Genomic DNA, 27,322 nt, shown 5'->3' on the forward strand with positions numbered 1-27,322 from the left:
TCTCTTAGGGACCATACAGTTGGGTATTACTTTTTTTAAAAATGCAATTTTATAATCTTTGCCTTTGAATCCAGGTAATAAGACCATTTACATTTAATGTAGATTTTTTTTTTAAACATTTAATGTAGATTATTAATTATTAATTTGGGCCATTTAAATCTATCACCTTAGTATTTGTTTTTTATTTTTCCATCCATTTTTTAATTCTCCTTTTCCTCTTTTTCTGCCTGTTTTTAGATTAGTCAAATTAAACAAATATAGGTTATGATTCCATTTTATCTCCTTTGGTGGTTTATCCATTATAATTCTGTTTAGTTATTTCAGTTGTTACTTTAGGGTTTATAATTTATATCTTTGACTTATCACATGTTACTTTCAGTTTATATTATACCTTTTAATGTATACTATTAGAACCTTACAAGAGACTTCCATTTCTCCTCTCCCAACTCTTGTGCTATTTTTCATTAATTTTACTTTTACAGATACTATAAACCTCACATTGCCTTTGTTATAGTTTTTGTAGTCATTTATCTTTTAGAGAAATTTAAATAGAATAAAATCTTATATATTTGCCCATAAATTACTATTTGTAGTCCCTTTCTTTCTTTAACACTAATAGTATGGATTTTCAGGTAATAAATTCTTTCAGATTTCATATGTCTGGAAAAGATTAACATAACAATAAAAAAATTAAAAAACAAAACAAAACAAAATCACCTTCACTTTCAAAAGATATTTTTGTTGAGTTTAGAAACTAGGTTTATCATTTTTATCTTTTAGTACCTTAATGATGCTCTTTCACTGACTTCAGTGACAGAAATCTGTCATCTTTATCTTTGTTCCTCCATACATAACATCCCCCCCCCCCCCCCCCCCCCGGCTACTTTTAAGATTTTGTCTTTATCACTGGCTTTGAACAATTTAGTAATATATGCTACGATGTTTAGGGCTTGGGGTTAATTGAGCTTCTTGGATGTATGGGCTTATAGTTTTTATCATACTTGATAAGTTTTTGGCCATTATTTCTCCCAATATTTTTTTCTGCTCTCTCTCTCTTCCTAATTCTGGGGACTACAACTGCACTTATTATAGGCTACTTGAAGTTGTCCCACAGCTAACTGACATTGTGTTCATTTTTATTGTTGTTATTCTGGTTTACTCTGTGTTTATTTTGGATTGTTTATTTTGTTATGACTTTAAGTTTCCTGACCTTTTTTTCTCAGCAGTATCTAATCTGCTGTTATTCCAATCTAGCCTACTTTGCATCTCACAGATTGTTGTTTTCATCTCTGGAAGTTTATTTTGAGTCTTTTTTTTTGTCTTATGTAACTCTCCAAAATTTCTCAAACACACAGCACAGTTATCATAGTGTTTTAATGACATTTTCTGCTTTTTTTTTTTTTTTTTAAAGATTTTATTTATTTATTTGACAGAGACAGACACAGCGAGAGAAGGAACACAAGCAAGGGGAGTGGGAGAGGGAGAAGCAGGCTTCCTGCTGAGCAGGGAGCCCGATGCGGGGCTCGCTGGATCCCAGGACCCTGGGACCATGACCTGAGCCTAAGGCAGACGCTTAACGACTGAGCCACCCAGGCAGCCCTCTGCTTATTCTTAAAGATTGATTTTTCTTTCTTTTCTTTTTTTTAAGGATTTTATTTATTTATTTGACAGAGAGAGAGAGCAGGAGAGCATAGGCAGGGGAAATGGGAGAGGGAGAGGGAGAAGCGGACTCCTCGCCAAACAGGGAACACCGATGGGGGGCTTGATCCCAGAGTCCTGGGACCATGCATGACCTGCGCTGAAGGCAGACGATTAACTGACTGAGCCACCCAGACACCCCAAGATTAATATTTTCTTGATTGATTTTTCTCCTCATTTTGGCTTCTGTTTTCTGTTTCTTTGCATCTTCGATTATTTTTTTTAACAGATGCCAGACATTGTAAATTTTACCTTATTGGATGCTGAATATTTTTGTGTTCTTATAAATTTTTTTTTAGAGATTTTATTTTTTTATTTGACAGAGAGACACAGTGAGAGAGGGAACACAAGCAGGGGGAATGGAGAGGGAGAATCAGGCTTCCCACGGAGCAGGGAGCCAGATACGGGGCTCGATCCCAGGACGCCGGGATCATGACCTGAGCCGAAGGCAGACGCTTAACGACTGAGCCACCCAGGCGCCCCTCTTATAAATATTTTTGAACTTTGTTCTTGACACAATTTAGTGACTTGGAAAGAATTTGAAAATTTGGGGTCATTTTTTAAGTTTTTTTGTTTGTTTTGTTTTGTTTTTTAGCTAGGAGCAGAGCAGTGCTAGATCTAGGGGTAAGTATCCTTATAATTGGGGCAAGCTCCGTCTTAGTTCTCTACGCAATGCCTGTGAATCATGCTTTCCAGAATGTCTGCTGTCTCTAATCATTTCAGGTCATCCTTTTTTGGTTTGGGTTATTTTTCTCCATAAATGCACAGTTCAGTATGTAGCTGAATACTTTCAGAGGGCTACCTGCAGATACCTGGAGTTCTTTCTCTGTGCAGCTCTTTTCTCCCCAGTGTACTGTCTTGAGAACTCTAGCCCCCTTAGTCTCCCTATATTCTCATTTCTGCTTTCCCCACTTGTAGAATCTGCCAGCTTCTGCCTGGGTTGACCTTCTCTGTAACACAGGCTGCAAACTCTCATGGCAGTAAACTAGGGAAATCACTGAACTTACTTTTTTCTTGAATGTCTCCTGTCTCTCAGGGATCATTCTCGTATTGACTCATGTCCAGTTTCTTGAAAGTTGTTTTTTCATTTTTTTTCTCATTTTTTAGTTGTTTCTATTAAGAGGGTAAGTCCGGTCCCTGTTAGTCTTTGTCAGCTGTAGTCACATTCGGTTTATGCTTTCTTAACAATATTTTTACTACTGTTTTAGTGAGGTTTAACAATATGCTAACAATAGTTATAAAGTAATCTTTAATAGCTGTTAATTATAATATCAGTGAAAACAGAAACAATATGGCACAGTATGTACCAAATAGGGGCACCTAGGAATGTAGCTTATTGTAGTGAAAAGATCATAGAAACATAATAGGAATATCTGGTCCTTGAATGAAACTTGCAATTGATTAGTTTGTCGTATTTTAAGCTTTCTGTTTATTCTTGATTTTCTTATTTGCAAAACAGATATTCTACTATACTATATTCTTCACAGAATTGTGAAATCATTGGGATGATGTGTATATATTACTTTGAAAAATGGATATCTTATGTACAAGATCTCTTTAAAAGTTTTACATTTTAATTTTATAAAATATTTATTACAAATCTTTTTTACAATATATAATCCATGTATATTTCTTATGTTGCTTATATAATTTGTTGGGAAAGCCCATAACAGGAAAACAGTACAAAGTCCAAATAGACTATAAAATCACCATATGACAAATATTACAAAATATTTGTATGTTTAATTCATTTGGAATTATTTAGATTTCTATTCTTTTTTATACACATATATTTCTATCTTTTTTGATTCTGTCTACATAATTCAATAAGGATTTAAATTAAAGATGAAATAGGATGAAATAGCATTGGAAAAAGAAAAAAAGCAATATTTAAATGACAGACATTACTATAGCATTGATTCCAAACTGTGGGGCCTATTGCTTTTAAAAGCATAACTTCAAACACAATGCTAAATTTGTTTTAAATATAACTATGGAATTACTGAGAGGGATCTTTTCCCATTTATGTCAGAGATGAAAGATGATTTGTGATAATGCATAGCTATTTTCCTGTCATCATAATTGGACTTACTCGCTAAACTGAATTAACAACATAGATGATCAGGGAGCCTGCCCATTGATATCTAATTACACATATAACTAGTGATAAAAATTTTAGATTGCAGTTTGTGCTTTTAAAATACTTTTGCTTTTATAAAATGCCATATACCTTTATATATTCATATGAATATAATATTGTAAGATCATAGAAATGAAATTTACTCTAATTTAGCAGACTAGTAGTATAATTCTGACTTGGTAAAACTTATTTATTAATTTGCTTAAATTGATACTAATGATAAAGATATATCAATTTAGGAACTTAATCTGTGAGTAAGACAAATCTGAATTCAGATGCTGGCTCTATTAGTAGGCTTGCCAGATAAAACAGATGATGCCCAGCTATATCTGAGTGTCAGATGAACTATATATATATATATATATATATATATATATATTTATATTTATATATTTTTTTGGTATATGTATGACCCACACAATATTTGGGATATACTCTCACTAAAATAATCAGTTTTATCTGAAATTAAAATGTATCTGGGCATCTTTTATTTTTATTTGCTAAATCAGGCAGCCCCATCCATCCATCATTATCATCTGAGTATTGATCCTCTTCATTCTCTGCATCTAGATCTGTGTCATTCTCTGGATCTGGATCATTCTCTCTAAAACTGGTTTTGTCTCGGTCATTTCAATACCTCTATAGATAATATCTTTAATACTTTGGTCTTTTAATCCCTTGATCTTTTTTCCTCCTAGGGATCTTGGACTCTATTACGTTAACCATCCTTTTACATGATTATATTCTAGACCTCATCATTCCAGATATAGGCACATCTTTCATAATTTTTAATTCTGTGAATTTCATCACCAACTAACACATCTTATTTTTTTTTTTTTAAGATTTTATTTATTTATTTGAGAGAGAGAGAATGAGAGAGAACACATGAGAGGGGGGAGGGTCAGAGGGAGAAGCAGACTCCCTGCCGAGCAGGGAGCCCGATGTGGGACTCGATCCAGGGACTCCAGGATCATGACCTGAGCCGAAGGCAGTCGCTTAACCAACTGAGCCACCCAGGCGCCCCACATCTTATTTTTTATTTCATATCATTGAAGACCCACAACTGCAGCATTAATTCTTTTTTTACTCCATTGGGACCTACAACTCATTGATCTTTCTACCATCTCATTACCTTTATCCTTCATGATCACAATTCTCTCCTTATTCAATAGATTCCACAGTTCTTCATGGCAGTATAGAATTACTGTTAGATGCAACCAGACTGCCTGGAATAAAAAGGCTTAAACCTTGCCTTCACCATTTACTAGCTATAGCCTTCAATAATTTACTTAATCTTTCTGCTTCAGTTTACTAATCTATAAAATGGAAATGATAACAGTTACACATGCCACGTAAGATTGTGAAGGAAAAATAATTTATATAATGTGCTCAGAACAGTTCCTTCCTGGCACATAGTATACACTATCAGGTTAGCTTTTGTTGTTGTTGTCCTCAGTATTAACATTATCACCGCTGGAAATGTCAAAATGCCTTTGTTCACACTCTCAAATTCTTGGTCCATCTCTTCCTTCACCTTTCTTGTCTACCAAAACCTCAATCCTATTTAAATCCAAATATACTCTGGACATGCCCCCACAAAGTATAGGGGAGAAAACCCGAAACAAACAGGCTGTTTGGTTTCACTTTAAATTAATAACTATGAATTTCAAATTGGCTTTTACTCTTGCCCAGAAATCCAATCACATGTCCAAATGCATTCCATCTCTTTCAAATCTCTCCTTTCTCACCAACCTTGAATACCTCTCCCTGCTCTTACATTTCTTCTTCACCTAGGAAATGGGAGCCATCAGCAGAGAACTTCCAAAAACTCTCAGCCCCACAGTTCACATTTCCCAGCTTTCTGAGTCTGTCCACACTCCCCGGCTTCCTTCCTTTCACTCTGAATGGACTCTTACCATCACCTTGACCAATCTCCCCACCTTGACCACCATCCACCTGGACCAGTCTCTCCATTTGTGCACTCCTGTATGTTTGCATTTTGTTATCTAATAGGCATCTCAAAGTTAACATGTTGTAACCCACCCTGCTAATTTCTCCAGCAACCCCATCCTCAGAACAGTCCCTCAGGACACAGCATTTGTGTCCTCTCTTCTCACAGCACAAATCCTTTGCATGAGGCTCCAGAGAGCACCTGACATACCAAAAAGTTAATTTAGCTAGTCCTTAGTTTGACAATATGGACTAAGTAGATGATAAATAGTAGCACCTATCAAAAATTTTTTGGAAGAATTAAACCAATAATGCAAGAAAAGTGCTGACCACAGTGTGTAGTAAATATTCAATAAATGTTTGCAGCTATTTTGACTATTATTAATACTATTCCTTTTTCTGTTCCTCCTCCTCCTCCTCCAGCATGTACTAATGTGGATAAATATACATACACATGTACCTGAATATAAGATACCATGGGCATAAATGTTATCAGATGTGTATTCACACACAATAATACTATTTGCTCCAGTTCTGTAGAAGAGCAATTCCTTTTGGACTATTCTATGAGTTTAACTTGAGAGGTACCTAAAGAATCTCATCACTAGAAATCATGTTTTATAATGTTAAGAATTCAACTTGAGGGGCATCTGGCTGGCTCAGTTGGAGGAGCACACGACTCTTGATTTGGGGGTCATAAGTTCCAGCCCCACATTGGGTATAGAGATTACTAAAATCAATAAATAAACTTAAAAAAAAATTCAACTGGAGCCAGACCTCCTGAGCTTGAATTTTGCCTCCAATATGAATTTGTGTCTTACTTGAACTCTATGCCTCAGTTTTCTCATCTATAATATGGGAATTATTAGTACCTCCTCATAGGATTGTTCAATTTTTCCATATTTGTGTAGTTTTTAGTACGATTACTGAGATATTAATAACCCTTTGTATGTGTTCACTCTTGTTTTTATTATAATGAAGTGGTCTTCTCCATAAGAAGGTTCCAAGACATAAATTCAAAAGATTGCATAATAGCTCATCTCCCTTATAGGTGTTATGGTCTATGCATATGGGAAAAGTTTTTTACAACTTCAAAAATGTAAATCATCGTGTGATTTTTTTGCCCCATGTCCTTTACCATTTTTTTTTTTTTTTTGTATTTACATCTTTCTGGAATGAGACAGCATGATTTGAGTTGCACTTAAAGTGCAGGAAATATCAATATGTTTGTCAATTTTATTTACTCATTAGAGAGCTATTAAGCACTAATTTTATGTTGTGCACTAAGTTTTCTGGTGGGGTTCAGTGGTGATTAAGCTAAAAAAATTTTCTGTTCTCTTTGAACTCATGAAGCAAGGAAGAGATCTTTTTCACATAAATTACTAGAAGCCCAACTATTCCTTTTCTTTTGGATACCTATGTTAGATTAAGGATCCAGCCGACTTCACAGCATCAGATGGTGCCAGTTTTTAGGCAGCACAGGAACGACGCTGGGATACATGGGCTATCGGGTGCTAATTTGCTCAGGTTTCCTCCATGCAATTCCTTGCGTAACTGGGAAAATCGAATTTGGTCTCCTTTCCACTGAAGTAGACACTGCTGCTAAGTGGAAATAAATTTGAAAAAGAGAAACCCTTCCCGGATGCTGGCCTGTCCCAGTTGGGTATTTTGCACCTTCCATAGTCAGGTTCCAAGTGGAACCATAGATTATGCCTGGAAGCCTGAGACCAGTCGGCTGTCAGATGCCTGAAGCCAGCAGGTGGAGGCAGTCAAAATGAGGAAGGAGAGAATGACACTCAGCACCTGGCTGTTTACCAGGAACCAGTCATTCACTTTATAATCTAACTTTAAATATGCTTCCCAAATGGTTGTTGTTCAAAAAACTGAGGAAAACACCAGAACTAAAGAAATTGAAGAACATTTTGTTGATACGGTAGCCAGAAGAAAATAAAGTTAGATTCTGATAAGATTTTGTAATAAAATAAGTGTAGGTTAGTTACACCTATTCTTAGTGACTATAGCACTGTGAAAGGAAAGAATATTCCAAACAATTTGATTTTATATTCGGAACATGTAATAAATCTCTTATTTTGCATATAAAGAGGCATAATATTAGTACTAATTAAGAGCAAATGCTTATTCTCATTAAATAGATTTTGTACAAATACCTTAAAATATCAGTTAGGAAGGGGTAACACATTATTGGCCTGTGGGGTAGCCCATAAGACTTGCTCTAGTCATGATGGAGAATATACATAGAAAAGCTTTAGAATATTAAATAAATCCCGCTCTTGTCTTCTTTAGGGCAACTCACTACTATGTTTAATATTCAGAGGGCTGAGTTCTCAACTTCTGAGAAAAACTTTACATTGTTCCTAGTGGAAGACTTAGGTGCTAATTCTGCCAGAAATTTAAATGCTCGAATTTTAGAGACTGTGGATTACTTTTTTATTTTTGAGAAAATAATTATGCATTATCTAGCAGCTAAGAGTCCCAGAAATTGGATAGTAGTGGCTTTGCAGTTCACATTCACAGGAAGACCCCATATAGCAGCCAGAAGTGTTCCCTAATAGCATTAGGAATCCCACCCATACCCATACATTCTCCTTCAGTAATCAGTGAGTTCAGTAGTGTTTGGTTTATTTTCATGACCCCCAAGTAGACCAAATATGCATGAGAAGTTGACCTAGGATTTGTCAGTGTATGAGTAAACCCACTGGTGTCCCCCCATGACATTTCTCAGTAGCAGCATCTCAAATGGTCACAGTCTCAAATACTTAGACATGCATTTTTATATGGGTTTCCTTTCCTTTTTCTACTTAACTATTACTTGCAGGTAAAACTATGTTGTTTTTAATACTTTTTCTTTGAAAATAAGGAATGTTTTATTCTTAACACATTTTTATAAATGTAAATAGATATCTCAAATTTGATCATAGCTTGCTTGGCCAGATTTGCTAGATGAGAACTGCCTATTTTTACTTAAATCCTCCTGTACTGTGACTCATTTTTAACAATTCATGTTTTAGCTTACCATTTTCTCCTAAGAATTCAATGAGGGATTTTTTTTAAAGACTTTTCCATTCATAAGCTTATTCCCCTTTGTATAGGGGAATATTCACTTACAGTGCATATAGTTTTTCAAAAACTTTGGTCCTCTGTTTGTAGAGTATGAGGCATCTATTATTAATAAAATATTGGTAGTTTTTTTTTTTTCTGAATTGTCTTGAGAGAATAATGTTCCATTACTCAGGAAAAAAAGTCTTTCAGAATGAGGTATTCTTAAAGAAAAATCATTATATACACATATGTTCATAAGATACACTATTAAATTTAGTAGTCCCATCACATGTAAGCTTCAGATATTGTTGCTTTAATGCATTCCCTCACTACTTTGATAAAAGCCTTAAGATGTTGCCACTAGTTCTTTGATGATTTCCTCTGATGTTACAGTACCTTTCTTTTTTTCTCCAAAAAAATCTGTTTTGCATAAACATGAGAAGTCAAGACAGTTTGAGTTAACGAGTAAAGAGATTCAAGTTTTAGCAACAAATGTACATATATTTGTGATCAGTTCTCTCACACATTATGGCCCTCTCTTTCAACGTAAGGGAAGTTTATTTTAGATTTCTGGAAAATATAAGCATTATCTTTAAAAGAAGCCCAAATAAGTTACTCAAGTTTATAGTTTTGAAGCTTATTCGCCTTTTCCCCATTGAATTAATGAGAGTTATTAATAAAATTCAGAGGGAGAAGAGTCATATTGACTGAGATGTTGACTTACTCTTATTCATTTCTTCCATCATCCCTGCCTGACTTCTGAATGTGTCCTGAATTCTGTTGGATTCAGGAATGGATGGATATTTTTTTTAAATGTTTAGTTCTAGCTTCCAAATCCAAATCAGTTTGTGGTAATTACCTTTAACAAAAAAAGCCATTATGTCCCTAGTTAGGTTTTATATTCCTATAGAGATGAACTGTTAGCAAATTAATAATGAACTTAGCTTTGTCCATTTAATTATGAAGTTCTGCTTTCAATTAGACTATAGTTAATACAGTATTATATACTTGAAATTTGCTGAGGGTATGTCTTAAGTGTTTTCACTATAAAAAAGTTGACTATGTGAGGTGATGGATGTGTTAACTATTTGATCGTGGTAATTATTTCACTATATAAATATATCAAATCATTACATTGTACATTTTAAATATATACAATTATATTATTCTATTATTCCTCAATAAAGCTGGAAAAAATAAAAAACACCTAATAATCAGAATTAAATAATATTACTTAAAGAACTCCAAATTTACTTTTGATATCAAGTGGTGTCCATCTCATATCACTTCTTTTTATCAACATCTGGTCAAGTTGTCTACATTGTGAATGTTTCCCTGAGCCCATGTAACCCCTTTAGTTGTTCCTTGTCATATGCAGTGCAATCCTTCTAGTGCTTGTGCTGTATTATATATTTTTTTTGTAACCAAGCATGTTCGTCTGTGGCTCTATTCTAGAAAAGAATGCCATTCTACCAACTCTCAGTGGTACCTGTGGGCTTGCATTTATCTCATTGTGCTAAAATGTCATTTTCCCTTTGCTACCTATACTCTGTGAATTGATAATATAGACATCTAAAACCTAACTATTGTGCCTGGCACTTTTACCTGTTTTTTCTTTTCTTTAAAATTAAGGTTACTAGGCACCACTTTCACTATTGTTCCTTCTAGTCACCCTATTGTGTCCTGCTAATACCTGATTTATAGCTTCATATCAGATTGCCAGCTGAAGGTGAACAGTTGTAGGTCTACATATTGTGTGAGAGATACAGCTCTTGCCCCTTGTTTTTTGAAATGTCTGATCATGAATCTCTATCTTGTAGGAGTGAGAGTCACCAACAGTCATATTACGTGTGTGTGTGTGTGTGTGTGTGCGTGTGTGTGTTCTCTTTGTTTCAGAGCTGTTATCCAAAACAGGGGAGCATAAGAGAGAACACAAAACCTGTGAAATCCCTGGGTTTTTTGAAGCACAGCTTTGCCTACTTTGAACTGAAATCAGACAATGAAGTACAGTTTTCTACGTGATTAGCAAGATCTACACACGGGAGAAAAGAATTACTTCTGAGCACACCATTACTTGTCATACGTTTCAGATATACCAACATGGTTACTGACACTTCCCAGCTCTCTTTTTCTCTTACTTAACATAGAAAGTTCTCAAGGCATTGAATTTTATAGTCTCCTAACTTTATAATTTCTGAAGTGTGTTACCTTTAAAAAAAAATCACGGTATTCCACAATATACACAAGCGACAGCACCTAGCACAAGTCCTGGCACTCGGTCCATATGCCCAAATTATTTGAATATAGAACTGATATTTGAAGAGTGTTTGGCTTATATTTTATGATAGTTAACCACTTTCACTAGCATTTTAAAAGCTGGTTATGTTTTCATTTCTTTTTTTCTTTTTATATCTTCCTCCTTTTTCTTCATTAGATTATCAAAAAATGGAAGGAAGCATTATCATATGGGGAATGTAACCCACAGAAATGTTCTATGGAAAGATAAGGCAATCCACAGAGCTCACACCCAGTGCAACTGGTGTGTTTACATGCTAGTCTAGACACACCCAGTTATTTGCAGTTTGAGAAATATTTCATTTAGCAGATTTAACAGATCCTTCTTGTTTAAATCTCACAACAGGAAATAGATACTCAAGCTATATGAACTAAGTATCTTGGGAAATTAAGTATTACCCTCCCTTGAGGGAAACCTCTACATAATAAGAACATATTCCATTCTAAATTTCCTAAGCCATAGCAGTATATCTAATCTATCTCTCTGTCAAAATAAAAGTGAATGATCCAAGGTTAATTCTCTAACCATTTGGCATAATAATATTCTCGCAAACATGGAGTATGGCAAATCTGGGTTAAGTCATATTGCATGTGTTCCAAATGGCAAGGGTGCTGTTGGGAAGGTGGTTTGGAACACGTAGGATGGTTTTCATTGATCGTGATATTAGTGGCTAGATGTTGCGAATGTGTGACTCCATGTTTGTACTTGCTGGGTTCAGTGTGGTTGACCCAGGCACTCAAAACTGACCACCACAACGCTGTGCAGTTAGAGCATTATAATCGATTTTTAATCTGGGGTGAGAAAATAAATAAAAATGGAATGCTTGAAATGCAATTGTAAACAAAAGTAATATTAAAATATCAGTCTTTCCATTTATAATTTTTTTGATTTATATGTCCTTGTAAAAATTTAAGGGAAAAGATATTTCAAAAGCTGTTTTGAGTATTTATTTTGGCATCTCTCTTCTGAACCCATATGAACAAATATAGAAGTATTTATTTTTTATTTTTTAAATTAGGAAATAAGAACAAATCATGTTGGCTACTTCCTAAGATACTATATATTAAAAAAAACCAAAACACTATTCCTGCCAATGCAATCATTTTCCTTGGGAGTTGTTGACACCCTTATTGAAGTCCTACGAGCCTCATTTTTCTTTGTTTTATTCCCATACCATAAAGCACCTACTACCAAAGTGAATTTAGATACCATTGATGTTTCTGGTCACCAAGAGTAGGAGTTATCTCTGACAGAACATTTATACCTTGCTTTATTCTACTCTTTTTGTTCAGTTCACATCTAGATCTCTCCCCCCTTCCATTTCTTCTTATTTTACTTTGTCAGAATATAGCTTTATTATAGATAAAAATGTCAATGAAAATTATAAATTAAAACAAGAGATGTGCATTGATGATTCTTCTGTGTGCATGAGCATTTTTTTAAACCTCTAAAGGAATTTTAAAAAATACCTCAAAATGGAAACACAGAAAAATATTTCTACATTTTCTTCTTCCAAATCTCTGCTCTTATTACCCTTTCCAGATTTTCTTCCTTTAAACATAAGTGTATTATTACAATTATTTTAGTTTCTTCAGGAAAACTTTATGTTTGCTTGTAGCAAAATATGTATTTGTGAAATAGCTCTCTCATATTTTTATGCTTCCCTGAAAGATGACAATTTCCCCCATGTAGATAGATCCTGAAAGGTGTTTTGGCAGAGATCTTGAGAACAAACGTAATACTGACAAACATACATACGCTTATACATAGAGTTTGTTTTTATTTTAGTTCTTATCTCTCCAAATCATGATGATCAAAATTATCATCTTCCGCTGTCTATCTGTTTCCCCTCCTCTTCCTGTACTGAGTCTCTCTTCTTATTTGTATTTTTAGTGTAATGGCTCAGAATAAATCTCACAGCTTCTTATTGGGTGGATTGAACTTCTTAGGTGACATTATGGAAAAACACACCTTCACTGAAGAGTAATTCCCTGGGAAAAGTTGATATATTAAAGACTATTAGGAGACTGTTATAGTCGTTGGCCCTAATAACAAATATCCCTGTTATCTCTTATCAACACATGGGAGGATTGCAGGTTAATTTCCTTTGAACTAAGCATGGCCCTTGATAGCTTCAGCCAATGAATGATAAACAGAAGTGAGTCATTTCCTGCAGAAACTTTAAGAACCTGCATATGGTTCTCCACATCTTGTTTCCCTGCCTCGGTGGTATTGAAAGCATATATGGACTTGGGGTCTCCATTACGCTGGGTCTTTTAGTAACTGTGGCACAGAGCTCTCCATTATTCCACACTGGACATGTAGAGTATGAAAGAGCATTTTGTTTTTAACATTCTGGTTTTTTTGGAGTTGCTTGTTTCAACAACATATCCCATCCTTCCCTGTCTGATAGAGAGCAACTGTACAATTTTGGCAGACTGTAGAGGACTTGTCATTTTTCCAATCTCTAGGGAGCTGCAATGTCAATCATGGGACATGCCATCTCACCATTACAAAGGAAGAAGCTTTATGCTTTTATTTATTTTATGGATAATACATTGTCTAGTCTGAGTATAACAGTGTTCAGATTAGATGGCAGCCTCCATGGAATATTTTTGATTTCTGGAATTTTATATATAATAATTCCTTCACAAATTTAAATATATCTTCCCTCTTTACCGAAAAGATTCATTACCTTCCAAATGCAAATGCTTTGGGGAGGGAGAGTATTTTAAGTCTTATCAGTCATTTATACCTTAGTGAATAAAATGTATAATGAATTAATTAGAGAGTCCTCTAAAAATAGTTTTAGATAGCAGCAAAATGGACAGATGATAAGGAATTGTAGTACCTATCTGGCAAAAGGGAAAAAGACATAGAGATTTCATGTTAAAGACAAATGTTGCCTACTACATAATTTTCAGAAGGGCTGGCTCTTGTTTAATACCCTAGTGTATGCCAGGATCAAGATCAAACATCAACTCTAGGGAAATCTTAAAGCCTTTGGCATCATAGAAGAATTAAATTATATTAATGCCTTAAAGGTTTCCAGAGACTTCTTGTTCTTCAAAACTGAGTTGTTGGGGACAGAAAAACTTGGAAAAGTCATTTGATTCTCTTGATAGAATTTACCCATTTATCATGGAACAATGATTAAGTCCATGCACTTCTGCTGATACTGGTGGATTTATGAGATGATGTTTCTGAAGTTCACTGAGGTAGACGAAGAGTATTTTAAAATTAAAAAATAACTACTACTGCAATTGTATAATGATATGCATATTTTACTGCTGTCCCACAGCCTTTGCGCCTGGTTCATTGTTAAGGACATAATAACTCTGACAGGATAAAACCTAAGTGCAATTTTATGTTTTGAAAGTTTACAAATATTATACTTGCTAGTATGCTAATAAAATAGTAGAAATCTAGATAAGTTTCAATGTTAGTATTTTAGTCGGATTGACTCCTGTTAAATGGTCTGTAGTTCTTAAATAATATCAGAATTCAAGATCATTTGGTGTTTGTTAAAGTGCTATTCAGGCAAAGTCTGGAGTTATGACCTAAAAATATGGGATACTAACTTTCTAACTTTTGCACTTCCCCAAACTAGATAATGAAATCAGAATTTTAAATAACCAATGCCAATTATTTGCCAAGTGACTGAATTATAATATTAATCTCTCCAAAAGCATGATTCTTATTTATGAGTGACATATAAATTTCAGTTCTACATACTCACAACTGATTTTGTTTGTTTTCTATGGTAATATTGATCTTGGACTTTCTTTCCAAACTTCTTGGGGGAGATATATCATTTCCTTTGATTTATTTGATTCCTTTTTAAGAGAGAAGCTAGGTTTCTTCAGTGTTTATCAAATTGGAAATTTTCTATAATGATTATCTTTAACTAAGCTACTTGTTGGGAAGAAAAAGTCATATTTATGAGCATAAATATCCTCAACATCCCAGGTGTATAGTTATAAAGTCAATTTCCATTAAAAAGATTTTTACCTTTTATCTTTGAGACTTCTATGAAAGCAATCTGAATTAACAACAGGTGTGTTGTTTGTCCTTTTTGAAGGGCTAATATGCTCCCTTCTCCTCTGCTTTTTACCAACCTGTAGAGCTACTAAGTCCCTTTCTAAAAGTGTGTTAGCTGCCACTTGGCAAGCAGTAATTTTTTCCTATATGATCTGTTAATACTTTTAATGCAAACATTATTTAACTTAGACATTATACATTATTGATAACCTTAATGCTCCCCAGTATGTTTGACTTTAGAAACCCACCATCCTCTACTTTCATCACATTTCTTATTTCAATATCCTCCTTCCTACAAAAATCAGATATAAGAAAACAATCCTTCATTCCTTATATCATTTTTTTGTTATTTTAAATCTTACCCCATTAAAGTACTATTTTTCTGTCTTTCAACTATTTTAAACCGTGGGTGATTTATCTTTCAAATTCTATTAGATTTTAATCTCCTTGAGGGTAAGAACTGTGTTTCTCTTTATATCTGAGTCCCTGATAAATGGTAGGCATTCAATAGAAACCTATTAACAAATGAATAAATAAACAAATGTGGTATTCATTTTGATGGGAAGGTTAATGTAAAGAACGTGAAGGCTTAGTATTTAATATAGACTGTGTACTGTGTGACAGCACCACTTCTAAATACTTGGAGCAGAGACCGTTGGTGTTCTGTCTATACTTCCACATACCCCTTACTGTTTCAGTGAATGACAGCTTGTCTTCCACCAGCCTGCATTTGGAGTTTTGTCAGAGTGCTGCCCTCATTGTGACAGAATCCACTTTGCTTGCTAGTGTAACTTGGGCAGGATATGTCTTGTGTCTGGGAATTAATTTTCCTTGGAGGCAGCCTGGAAACAGTGATTGATAGATTTCAGGGGGATAACTCTCTTAGATTCTTTACTCCCTGCCTAAGGTAGTTTACATAATTTTCAGTGTCATAAAACTAAGACAGAATCACTACTAATAAAAGAAGAAAAAGTTATAATCCAATCCGGCAATAAACACATTTTCAGGTAAGAAGACAAAAAAAGAAAATAATCAAACATTTATAATGCAGTGGTGACAATTAACTACATATTATATGTTTTGTAGCTACAGACAAAAAGCCATTTTCCCAGTTTTTGTTTTGTCAAATTATAAAAAAAAATTTCTTTTCTTACAGAGGTTTTAATATTTATGTAATGAAATATGTTGGAGATTTCTTTGTTGACATATTACTCTGTGGGTTATAAAATAATCACTCACATTTTTCTAAATGATGTTTTGAAATTTTTATATTTAAATATTTAAGATTTTAAAATTAGATTTTTGGTGTATTAGAGGTATGGGTCTCTCTCTCTCTCTCTCTACTTCTCTTTCCTTCTTTTTTCTCAACAACTTGTTAGTCACTTACCCTTAGAATATTTATTGAGGAATGTATCAAATTCCTACTAATGTAACATACCACCTTCAATATATACTAAATTTCTAAAAATGCAGAAGACTTGAGTTTTATGTCTATTATACACCAGCAGTAAACTGTTTTAGTTAGTGTAGTTTTATAATGTGTTCAATATCTTATTTTTCAAGTACTTTCTCACTATTTTTTTTAAGTATCTTGCCTATGTTTTTCATTTATTATCCTTAGTAAATAATAATAAAAATACCCATAGAAAGCAACTAGAATTTTGATGGATATTATATTGAATTTATAAATATATTCAGTATTAAAATATATTGACATAACACCACAGAAATATGTGTAAACTTCCACCTGTTCACACATACACACAAGTACATTTTTTTCTCTTTCTTTTTCTTTCTTTCTTTCTTTCTTTCTTTCTTTCTTTCTTTCTTTCTTTCTTTCTTTCTTTCTTTCGTGTTATAGAATAAATGTAGATTTTCTCAGTACAAATTATAGTGTGGGAACAAAGTTGAATCTTTAGATTTTTAAGTTCACGTAGATAACTAATACATAAAATGAAACCTTTTAAAAAGTTTCATTTGTAAAGGCAGTAAGTAAGTAACCAGTGCTCATGTCCCTTAAAAATACGGATCACACTAGAATATGAAAAAAAAATTACTAGAAATCTTATAAGCTGAATTATAGATCTTCCATCTCCATAGGAAGATAAAATATTCTTGGACAAGATGAAAATTATCCTGGAGTCAGTATGAGTGCAAAATCATATGTAAGGTAAATGTGACTACATGAAATATGGGAAATTTGATGGCCTTAAGCAAAACCTCAAAATCTATTAAGACTCTAAACAAAACTGCAGTTCTTAAAACCTGAAAATTGGTGCAGGGCAGTTTGTTGAACAACTGTTAAATGTGAGATTTAACATGTTGCAATAGATGTGGGATCTTAGTCCATTTTGATAACAACCATGTACTGCTTGTGTATATTCTGGGAAGAAATGTTAATTACAGGGCAATAATGGGATCAACGAGAGCTTTTACTGTGGCCACATTACTGTGGAATAGTTTTGTTGGAGTGCTGTTTCTCAAATTGGTAGCATATTTCAGATAAAGAAAGGAAGTCCCCCTCTACTTGAAACTGCTGTGTCATTTCTTCTTCCTTAACTGAAATTCCAACCAAGTTTCAGGAAATGCCCTAATGAGCCACTTCTCTTTTCTCTTTCCTCAACTAAGTGGATTCCAACCAGCCCTAACTATTCATTATTCATGATCAGATCATTTACTCTGGTTGTCTTTTTTGGCATGGTGCTTATGTTATGGGAAGAGGGATTATAATTTGGTGCTGTTTGTAGAGGTGATAACACTGATAGAATCCAATCATTGCTGGTAGGTAACTAAACTGGCAGGTTAATTTTCTGTACTTTAAACAAATTATGAAGACAAGTCTAATCAATACTTATTTTACTTTGATATGTGTGGCTTGCTTGTAATTACGGTTTCATCTTGCATGATCATTAGGTATCATGATATTAGAGTAGCTGAGCTGTGATTTGCTATAATTTAGGTAAAATACATCTGAAACTTTATTAATGTCTTACTTTTAATCAAGATGTAGAAATCACTGTTTTAGTTCATGATAACCAAAGCAATTTCTTCTTCCGGTTTAATATTCTTGGGTATTTACTAAATTGTACCGATTTAACATTTTATTGCATCTTATATGTTATTCTATGAGTAAATGTTAATTTCTGTTTACATTTTAGCAATATATATTTTATTGGCTTTTAATGGTAAGAAAATATGAATTCTGTTCATAGCTGAATTAACACCACATAGTACTTTAGTGTATGTTATTTTTCCAGGGTTCAAAATTATTCTGGTTTTTTAAATGAAGGTTTGGATCTGAAAAGTTTGTGTAGGAGATGTCAAATATCCAAAGCAATAACTTTTTATAGTAATAGTTTTTAATTGTTATAATTGTAGAGTCGTGGTAGGGACTTGAAGATTATTTATATATCTGTATACGTACACACACACGTACATCTATTTCTTACATATTTGTTTCTGTGAATTATAATCCCATACTTTCAATATTGCCTTAAAATGTTTCATTGGGAATAGACATTTTGAGAAAAAAATAAACCTGAAGTAATCTTTAATTCATTTCAGGTAGCTTAATTAGTAACTTATTTACTGGAAACTTCATTTAACATTGACACTAAAATAACCTTCACAATTCTTCCCTATTCAGAGACTGTGTCAACAAAGCAGAGTGAAACAGAATGAGAGTTTCTTATCAAAATTATTCAGACCGTTCTGCTTCACTTCTATTTTAGATGAATCTAAGCATAGCTTTACATCTTCAAGTCACTTTTGAATGAATACTAAATCTTCCACTTTTTTGGTGGAAACTGCCTTGAATAGGCCAACTTTGTGATCTCCATTTTGAGAATAAAAAGTCTTTTTTCACTATTAAAACAAATGGAATATATATAATTTCCATGTTGCCTATTTTTTTGTTTTGATTATTATTAATATTATTTTTTAATTTTTCAGTTTCATTACAAAGCAGTAGAACAGTTAAATGCATGAGTAGAGTATATTTTGTTGAACTGAAACTTGGAGCTGATGTCAAAAATGAAACAAGCTGAAAAACGTTTCTTAAGCGTCAGCTTAATTTTAATGACTGTGGTACAAGGTTTGTAGTAAGTTCTAGATAACCAAAATAATTATGAGACATTTAAATCTGATGCAAATATCTAGCATAAGTGAAATTTTCAGAAACCGTAGTAATTAACACAGTGGGAGTAGAAAACAATTTTGAAAACAGTGGTTTGAATAGTCAAAAAGGAGAAATAGGAAAGGAGAAACTGAAAGAAATGAAATACTCTTACACAATTGTTTCAAATAAACTAATGAAATATGATTCAAAGGGGATAATGATGGATATTGATAAAATAATTATCATAATTATACGTGTGGAAATGCAATCATTCAACTCTTTGGAAATCAATGTACAAATCAAATTATCTGAGGTCAGTTAGACATGCCAGATTCTTATGGAGATAAATTTAACTCTTTTAGTAAGAAATACTGGATTTAAGCAGTGGAGTGATAGCAGATCTAAAGAGGTGATGTTTACTAATAGCAGATTGCAAATTTTATGCTATTTGGCAAAACAAACAAATGTAGAGTGCAACATATAGTTCCCGCTCAGGTTTTACTAATTGTGTTTACTAAGATCAGGAAGAAGAGTCTCAAGCATAGAGCTGAGGATGTATGAGGAAAGCACGAAGAGCCACAAGTGTCCTCAAAAACATAAGCTTTGAGGAGAGAGCTTAACAATAGTCTTATAGAAAAAATGAGTAGCAAGAAACTAATGTATAAAAATATACCTTGTTTTATAGAGTTGTGAATTGCCAGCCAGTTAAGGAGTCTCTAGGTTGGGGTGCAAGTGTTTGGAGACATATCAAAGATTTGGCAGACATCACTTTGCCTGTGAGAGCTTAGTGGATACCTAATTATGTGATTCCATTAAATTGTATTCACTGGAGCATGGGAAGTCTGGCCACTTACTCATCAGCAAAAAAAAAAAAAAAAAAGTAGAAGAATGGTATAAGAATGTGTTACAGGTAGTTTATGTTAAACGTCAGAAAAATTGGGGGAATCTGTATTTTTGAAAAGTGAAATAGTAAGGTAGGTTGTAGAATTTCTTCAGGTGACCAGTTTAAAGACTAGATTGGTCTAGGAGAGAAAGCCCTTGTTACCGATGTTGTAATTGCTCTCAGGATACCATGCGAGGTTGGGCCTAATGATCTTAAAGATCCATTAGGTTGCTGTTTTTCTTTTTATCTCTTTAGGTTTGAAAGAATAAGTGAGATTTCAGAAATAGAACTAAAAAAAGCAGTTGAAGGGAATGAATCTAGGAAGTAGAGATTGAGTTTTAATAAGGATTCCCATGCTCCCTGATGTTCATTCCTAAGAGTTACCATGGAAGAGTATCTACAAATCATTTCTTGCCTTTCCTGAAAGACTCCTCCTCCACCTGCATACTGGAACACAATGTGATTCACTTTCTGGGTTTTTCGGACGGGCCAGAGAATCCTTCTATTCCTCCCTTTTGTTCCTTTCTTTATTTCTTATTTTGTGAACATGTTTCCAATACAGAAGTTCATATGCACATGACCAAATTAAGTTCTGAAAGATATTCAGCTTGCTTAGATGTATTTCCATCCAAATAAGAATTTGAGCCAGGTCTCTCTATCTCTTCAATCAGGTATTTCTCTGTGTCCTTTTATCCCTTTGCCAAAAACTCATTCTATCCACCATCTTTCCCCACTCCCCCCAAAATCTAGACCATACCTACTACTTTGAAAATCTGTCTATAGACAGGTAAATGAGCTCAGCTAGTGTCTGCAAGGAATATCTCAGCACCTGTTTATAATCTCTGCTACCTTTGATCTTGTGCAGACTCAGAAGGATTTGAACCTACTGAACAATCTGAGGTCTGCAATAGAAATTTTGTCAGCAGCATTTTTTACCATCAGACTTTAAGTTCTGGTAAACTTTTAGGCTTCCTCTTAATTAATCTTATGCCAAAACGGCATTGATCATTTAGTCATACTCGCAAATGTTTCTATTTAGACAATTGCCTTTTCACTTCTATAGCTTATGATTGTCCTTCACATATGCAAGGCTCTTTTCACATGATGGATGATTTGTTCTTTCCATCAGAATTATACCTACCATTCAAGATTTTTCCCATAAGTATAGTCGACCTTCTTTATCTCTGCTCTCAAATTGTAAAACATCTATTGTTGTTTTTATTGCAAACAAACATTTTTTCTCTTAAAAGACTTTTGACATGTTGTGGACATGTAGGGATATAGTGTTTGGAAAACTCTGAGCATATCCACTCTTAGCGTAGGAACAAAGCAGTGGGTGGGTCTGCCCAGTGAGATGACTGATGACACCGTCTTCTGGAGAAGGTACGGAATATGCAATCTTGTCTTGAGCGATAACTTAGTTAATATCGTGTAAGTTGATTAAGTTGAAGGTGTATAAGTAGAGGGGTGTACCAGGTGTAACACTAGTTTCTAAGGATGCTAAGTTGCCTAAGATAGGTACCTGTCAATGAGCATTTGAGGTATCTCAACAATTAATCACACTGACAAGTTTTAAAAGTATATATGAATTCCCTGAGTTTGGGGGTTTGGGAAGGGTTCAAAGAACGCTTGAAAAATAATTAGCTATTCTTTAGGCAGGCAAAGGATAGGAGAAAGGCATCAGACAAAAAGACTAGCATGTGCAGAGTTGTGAAAAGCATGGCACATCCAGGGGTCTTTGATTAGAGCTTGCGATCATCGTGGGGAATAACATAAAGTAGGGCTGGAGAGTTAAGATGGGGGCAGACCATAACTATGCTTTTAAGTGTTTTAGGATTTTAACAAGAGGAGTAGCTTGATCTGATTGTGTTTTAGCTGAATACTCTGGCCATTTGGAACACAGTTTGGGGGGATAAAAGATTAGAGCCATTAGTTTTAGATTTTGTTTATACAGTGCCCCTGTTTCTGCTTTAAGAGAACAAGGACAAGTATGTGCCTCTGCATAATACTTTGCAAAGTGGTTGCACCTCTGGCAAGAACAGAAGGCAAGTGCTTTGCTAAAAATATGATAGAACCTACTTCATAAGAAAATCAAAGGTGGTGGACTGTGTCATTTTCCACTGTAGAAATAACCACTGAAATTGAACATGGATTAGCTCCCAAACCAGTGGGCCAAGCAAATATTTGCAAGTGATTCAGTGATTTCTTTGTGGTTGCTTGGTTTAGTGCTGATAGAACACACTGAAATGGGAAGTCAGAGTTCAGCATTTTCAGCTTGCTACTAACTTGCCATGTGACTTTGAATAAGTCAGTGTGTGTGTGTGTGTGTGTGTGTGTGTGTTTGCTGAATATTCTAAGTTGAATTAATATCTGGTGTGGAGAGTGAAGGGCTAGGGCTGGGACTGAGTGTGAAGGACAAGGGGTCTGGTGGTGTTAAAGTTTAGGTCTCCTGTGCCTGAAGAGTAGTTCTGAATTCACTCCTGGGATATCAAACTTAGATTGGATGTGGGAACTCTAAGATTGGAAATCTAGGTCGTAACCCAAAGGGAGGACCTCTCTCCTTCCCCCTATGGGATCCTTGATCTCACATTTCTGACAGATTTTCAGAGCATGAAACATAACCATGGGCTACTATCTCATATATCTGGCCTTTTTTCTCCCTCAATATCCTTTCCTAAATACAGGCTCAGAGGACTCTGCCTTTAGGACAGAGCTCTCAGAGCAAAATGAAGTAGAGAATGAAGCAACTCTGCATAATTCGGGAGGTAACTTAATTTGCCTTTCTTCACAGGTCATCTCTACTTTTCCATATTTTCTGAGGATGTAGTACCAATTCATTCACATTTCTGTTTCAACATGAAATACTGGTTGTACTAAGTAGTATCTAAATTCACTTATATTCAGCCTTACTGAGCACACCTAGTAAAATGTATGACTAAACTTTTGAGCATTTGCTTAAGATGTATTTGTCTAAAGACAAAACAAACAAACAACAACAAAATAGCAAGCAAAGATATTCCAGAATATGCTAGAAGGAAAGAATTTATAAAATAAATGCATAAGCTAAAATAGTAAGTTCTCTACTTGGGGATAAAAAGGAGACAGTGACTGTTAACTATTCCTGCTTGAGGAGCAGTCATCTTAGAAGAGTTTTCATGAATATCAAAAGCAGCTATATTACCTGAAGTCTTCTCTTCTCCAGTTGATAAAAGTTAGCACTGACTGGACTCTCATCAGGTACAAAAGGCTTTGCACGTATCAATTCATTTGAACCTGAAAATACCCTTGAGGCAAGTGCTCTTATCTCCATTGTTCAGAAGAGAAAAGTGAGATTTTTTGGAAGATAGGTAAAGTTCCCAAGGTAACCAGTGAGTAAGCGATGGGGCAGCGACTTGGTTCTAGATCTGCATGGTGCTTAGACCTAGGTAAACTATATAATCTTTTTTTTTTTTTTTTGTCACTTTTAGATTTAAACTTTATCTTTGTTGTTCTATTTCATTCATTTTGAACAAGATCCCACCTTTATTGCAGAGAACGGGAAACAGTTCAAGGGAGAAAGGTTGGGGGAAATCAGAAACCATGCTATGCTAAAAATGGTTTCCAGGATTACACATGGATAACGAGGTCTTTGACTGTATTAGATTTGCAAAAATAGCAGTTGCAGAGGTAACAAGGGACCAGAATAGATGGCTCTATTTCATAAAAGAAAGAGGCAAAGTGAAAAGACTCATTAATGTTGAAGCAGTAGATGGATAACCAGTGACAAATATCAAGTAGATTTCCTTCAGTTTGGTCAGAGAAAGGTCATTGATTATTTTTGGTTAAACTGGTTCACAGAGGCCAGGTCTCTACTAAAAAAGGGAATTAATTGCTTCCATTTCCCACTAATTGCCTCAACATTTCCCTTTGCTTTGTCATTGGAGATTTGGTCAGAGAGGCAAAAAGTCAAAAGTCAGAGTGTGATGGAATCTACATAAAAAGGGAATCTGAGGAGACCAAATTATGGCATTTGGTGTAATAATTATAATGATACTTAGCATTTTTCCCTGGGAGTGCTGTGGATTTTTAGAGACCTTTTCAATCTTTAATCAGACCGTAGGGCACATTTAAGAGAGTTCACTGTTTTTATTTCCATCTAGAGGATAAGGCATCACAGAGAGATGAACTGACCTCGGGCAAGTCTCCTGAGATGTTAATCCTGTATGTTGGATTGCACCCTCCTATGTTGAGTTTTAGCTAGAAGCCTGGGCTCTTCCCAGAAGTATCATTCATTCATGCTTCTTCAGAGTCTAAAGACTTTTGTGCACATTATCTGAGATTACTACCTCTATCAATGACAGAAAAATCACCTAAGAAAACAGCATGAAATAGTCTTGATGTCACAACTATTGCTTAGTTTTCAGCTTATTAATTGGCGCTCCAGCCATTTTCAACTAACAAGACATTCTACTTTGTATTTGATGACTCAACCAGTCTTTGAAATCCTGCCCAGCTCTAAGTCCTCTGGAATAGGTGAATTTTGTATTCCAGACATTTTGTTTTATTGTTCTGAAACCCAAAGTGGCAATATAGAAAGGGGAAAGAACGTGAGCTCTGGATACGATAAGTCAGTGTTTACTTGTACTACCTTCAGAGGCCCAATAGACAAATGTTTCCCTTTAGGAAGTCCCAAATCTTTAATATCAACTACTCTTCTTTCTGGAAGAACCAGAAATATGTTGTTCTTAATTAGATAGTTATTACACTATAGGTCACTTAGAAACATGACATATTAGAATGAGCAGAAGTTTTAAAGATGGTTAGGTTTCAAAACCAGCTCTGTCATAACCAGTTGTTTGATCCCAGACAGGTCATGTAATTTGATTGAGACTCAATTTCTTCATGTGGAAACCTGATATACCTCATTGGGTTTCAAGGTTATAAATGAGAAAGTGGTGGTAAAGCACCTTGCTTAATGCCAGCGTGGAATGAGGACCTAGAGACCTCACTCATGTGCTTATTAGTGTTGTTATTAGAAATTATAAAGATATTAAATGATACAACTATTAATTGGGGCAAGACTTAAAAAACATAAGATGCTGGTGTAAAAGAAGTCTAGTACTCTATAGAGATACTTTATTTGAATAAGATGCTCTCATAGTTATGGTGACCTTGAGCTGGACCTTCTTCCTCTGGTTGGATGCCTCTCCTCTCCATGGCAAGTCTTCCTTACTCTATCCTATTGAAAGTTCTTTGTTCCCATTGCCATTTCATAATCAGAACAATTCTGGGAATTGAGTAGTATTGGTGTATTATTGTACCCACTGTACAGGTAAGGGTATTTACGTACTGGGAAGACACTGAGCGGCCCAAAGGCACACAGCTTGTCAGTAGGGAGCCCAGGCTTGAAGTCAGGTGGGCTGATTCCAAAACCTGTAATTTCAACTGCTGTTCTAACAGTGCTTTTGAAACATCAGACTGCAGTTATAGCTGTCATTTGTGCAAGCTGAGACGTTAAATTGCCTCCACCTCCATTTTTAAATTAATTAAGGGGCTTCTTAAAGCTTATCCTTCTTCTGACAAAAGTGGCTATTCACACTAAAATGGAAAACCAGTCGATAGTGAGATCTATGTCACTAACCCTACTTTGGTTTCTGAGTGTTTTAATTTAATCTCAAAAAGTATAACTAGCCCAATCCCTTGTCAGGACACATGTCTCAGCCCTCTAACCAAAAAATATTAGGAGCTGGGCCTATGGGTCCTTCCTGCTTCCATGGTGCTTTTCTCTTGTCTGCCTTTCCTCCTGTCCCCTTCCGTAGCTCTCGGGCAGGCCCAATGAGCTTTTTCTCCCTGGCGCCGAAGCTGAAGACCAACTCCGAAGAGAGCCCTAATTGTCAAACTAGTTGCTCACAACATTTTTGACTTGTTTCTCTTAAACAGTGTAACCTAATAAAACTCCTTTAAGATATATAAACAAGGCCTACCTACTAACACAAGAAGAGCTAAGACTATGTATACATGGGAAACCTGGTTTGACTGTTTTGATTAACTTGACTGCTCAAGTCAGTAAAAAAGTACTCACCAGTGAAGCAAACCATTCTGACAGATTTTTTGGCCCACTGTGACTGCTTGTTTGACTGGCTTGCCTGTCAGGTTGAAGTGGTCAGATTGACTGGAGACAGTCTAACTGGGAAATTTAACTCTGGAGGACGTGGGTGTCTATATACCAGAATCTACTTTAAATAACTTTATTTGAAATCTGTACCTATTTTCCTGGGACCGGCAAGAGAAGTTTGGAAGTGACACATTGCAGCACTTGACTTTCTAGAGTGAGATGTCTTGTCGCTTGCTAGAGCTGGCAATATATTTATAGGCTACAAAACAACCACATTTTTCCCTATGCACATATAGAGTTCAAGAGGATTGAAACTCTACCCTAACTTGGCCAAGTCTTAATAAGGCATCATACTCTCTTACTCTTCTGAAGGGTTGATGATAGATATGTGACAGCAAATGACTTCTCAGATATCAGGATACCAATTCAGTCATCAGTGACTTGTGGTAAGGGCCAAGTTGACCTTGCCACTTATAGTAGTTTTTCTAAGAAGAAGAATTTATAAGAGAAAGAAAAAAAATCAGAATAAAACACCAAACAAAACCCTTGGTGAGATGCAAGAGAATCTGGTTGACATTATTACTTGAGCTGCTTTTTGAAAGCAAGCCCCTTTATATATCTATGCTTGTGTTCCGTTTGGAAATTTACTTTGAAATGAGCTCCCAGGTTTGGGCAAGACAACACCATAAGGATGGAAAGAATAATTTATTCTCACATGATAGTGTTGGATTTTATGGGGAGAACACATCAAGGTTATTGTCTGCTGTAAGCATATTTTTATATGGTCTGGTTTATGTTGGTTGAGTATCCTAATGTGTTTACATTAGGAATTTGAAATATCCTGTTATTGTTTGAAAGACTTTTTCATGTGCTGCTCTTTAACACTCCTAAAATTCTAGCTTTACTCACGGACATGGAAATGTTTAGTAAATATTCAGAACTTTGATGCTACCTCATGTACTTCTATTAAATATATTTAATAATAAGATTAGATAGAAGTTAGGGCTACAGTGTTAGTAAGGACTTTAAAGTTATGACACTTT

At 34.8% G+C, this 27,322-nt stretch overlaps 1 protein-coding gene across 3 annotated transcripts in view; it reads left to right on the forward strand.

The window, feature by feature from the left end:
- Positions 1-27,322, forward strand: part of TFEC (transcription factor EC) — a 120,286-nt gene that overhangs the window by 37,683 nt on the left and 55,281 nt on the right. For 2 of the 3 annotated variants that reach the window (XM_032401729.1, XM_032401731.1), the window contains exon 1: positions 17,864-17,966. The exons of the other annotated variant lie outside the window; for it this stretch is intronic. The gene's annotated coding sequence lies outside the window, so the exon portion shown is untranslated. Of the gene's footprint in view, positions 1-17,863; positions 17,967-27,322 lie in introns of those variants that run through there. 3 annotated transcript variants of the gene reach the window in all.

The sequence above is a fragment of the Phoca vitulina genome, unplaced genomic scaffold, assembly GCF_004348235.1.
Source record: "Phoca vitulina isolate PV1807 unplaced genomic scaffold, GSC_HSeal_1.0 scaffold4, whole genome shotgun sequence".
NCBI lineage: Eukaryota > Metazoa > Chordata > Mammalia > Carnivora > Phocidae > Phoca > Phoca vitulina.